The sequence below is a fragment of the Macrobrachium nipponense genome, chromosome 24 (assembly GCF_015104395.2).
Source record: "Macrobrachium nipponense isolate FS-2020 chromosome 24, ASM1510439v2, whole genome shotgun sequence".
Taxonomy (NCBI): domain Eukaryota; kingdom Metazoa; phylum Arthropoda; class Malacostraca; order Decapoda; family Palaemonidae; genus Macrobrachium; species Macrobrachium nipponense.
Window position 1 is genome coordinate 14165603 of NC_061091.1, and position 2657 is coordinate 14168259.

A 2657-nucleotide genomic window follows, 5' to 3' on the forward strand; every position below is an offset into this window, starting at 1 on the left:
AGTCTCATTTGCGTGCACCACTTAAAGAATGAAAATGAGAGAGAGAGAGAGAGAGAGAGAGAGAGAGAGAGAGAGAGAGAGAGGGGGGGGGGGGATTCCAGCGAATACTTATGTATGAGAAGCGCTAGAATGTAATTCTCTCTCTCTCTCTCTCTCCTCTCTCTCTCTCTCTCTCTCTGTTATGTGTGTGTGTGTATGTGAGAGGGAGTGAAATTCCAGCCAATATCTATGCTAAAATGTAATTCTCTCTCTCTCTCTCTCTCTCTCTCTCTCTCTCTCTCTCTCTCTCTCTCTCTCTCTCTCCTTCTGGGAGAGAGAAATTCCAGCGAATACCTATGCTAGAGTGTAATTCTCTCTCTCTCTCTCTCTCTCTCTCTCTCTCTCTCTGTCTGTCTTATGTGTGTGTGTGTGTGTGAGAGAGAGAGAGAGAGAGAGAGAGAGAGACAGACAGACAGACAGAAATTCCACCAAATACCTATGCTAGAATGTAATTCTCTCTTCTCTCTCTCTCTCTCTCTCTCTCTGTTCAGCGTACATATGTAAATGTATCCATGACAAAGTTTTATCAAAAGACACGACAATATAACACCGTATGAATAATTCATTACGCGCAGTTTGACATTGCTCATTATCTGCAGGAAAGGAAACGCCCTTATATACTTATTATAAATTGGGAAAGTAATTATTACACGTAATTAACAAGATTTGCGTAGCTTAATATCAGGCGCCTCCCCTCGAGCTCATTACTGACGGAGGCTCGGGAGCAGCAGCACCAACATTTACTTTTGTTTTATTGTTTCTTTCCCGTTTGCGCCAAATAGGTTTTTTTTTTTTTTCCATTTTGGCGGAGGAAGGATTCTTAACGGTTCAATTGATGGTCGGCAGCAGGGGCACCTTACGCTAATAACGGAAGCAAACTAGTTTTCATCACAGTGAGTTCTATTGATTATACGGATCATGGTATCACTGCAGTAGTATTGTTTTAACAATGAGCTGCAGTTTTGTTTGAAAATGTTGTGTATATTTGCTTGCAATCAATTAATTTTTTGCACCTGCCCGCGTGATGGAGACACACACACACACCCACACACACACACAAACGTGTATGTAAGTGTATGAGAGAATTTTCAGAATGTAAGCAGTTGATTGATAGGATGTTCGGATTGGGTCCCAAGATCCTGGTCTTCTTCACACTGTCTGGTATCCACAACTGACATAATTTCGTTCTTTCTCTTCATATTAACCTTTGATTTTTCGTCTATTTTAAATTATACAGTCTTCTACTACATGTTAATCTAAGATGCCTTCCAGTTGACATAGTGGGCGATGATACTACGATGCTTAAAAGAGTTCCAATTCTGAAACGCATGTTTAGCTAACTGATCTGTCATTTGTAACCATGTTATAGTAGACTCACTTCATTCGTGCATTTGATGTCTAGGCCAGTCCCTTACGACGCTCCTGATTGGCTATTGATAAGCCAATGATAGGGCCCTGTGATTGGCTTATCAACTGCCAATCAGGAGCGTCGTAAGGGACTGGCGTAGACGTCAAATGCACGGATGATGTGAATCTACTATAGTAGGACTGAACAGAGGATGCATTGTACTGAAGAATTTCACTCTGAAGATCAGATGCCTGGAAGCATTTTAAGGAAGAAAGTATATATCAAGCACGCCGGTTCTGAAGAGGAGCGTGTTTCGAAACTGTTTTGAGAAATATTAACCTCGACGGAGCTCATGACTTGTTTTCCCCCAATTCTCTGTCTTGTGGAAATCCTTTTTGGGTGGGTTCTCACGCATTGGGTCAACTTTCCAAATTTTTCTTATTTGAAGACGGGCGGAGAATAATATATATATTTATATAGATACATATACACATATATAGCATACATACATATATATATATATATACATATATACGCCTTAAGCTACAAATGTCTTTTAATATCTAATTCGCTCTACCTCGAAATTAATATTTTTTCACATATGTTAACCGAAGGGGAATTTTTTTTAGCATGTGTGAAAATATATATAAATCCGAGGTAGAGCGAATTAATGTTAAAAAGGCAATTTGTAGCTTAATGCATATATATATATATATATATATATATATATATATATATATATATATATATATATATAATCAACAAGGTGATGTGATATAATATAACACGAGACAACAAACGAACCTTTCCCCAAGCTACTTGACTTCCTGTAGTTACGAGAACTTTTCGTTTGCCCCCCCCCAGGCGCCCCCATCCCCCCGCGGAAGCGAAAGCAACTTGGAGCCTATCGCAGGGTTCTCGGGAGAATTCACGTGTGCAAAATCATTTCCAAGAAGTTTTCCTTTTGCTAGAGAAAATAAGAAGAGGAGAGGAGAATGAAGGAGAGAGAGAGAGAGAGAGGAAGTGCGAGTTGCATGATTTTTTGTCGTTAGCAGTCTTCCCCTGGACCTTTCAGTAAATTATTGAAGGAAAGAGAGCGTGAGTTGTGAGGGTATCGTATTCCTAGCGTGTGAAAAAAAAAATGAACAAAGATTAAAATTTTTTACTCTTTGATTGACTTTGGAAGTTGATTCTGGCAGAATGTTCGTTGGTGGTTTTCTGGAATCAGACATTGGAATGTTTTTTTTTTTATCGTATATTGGTATGGGAC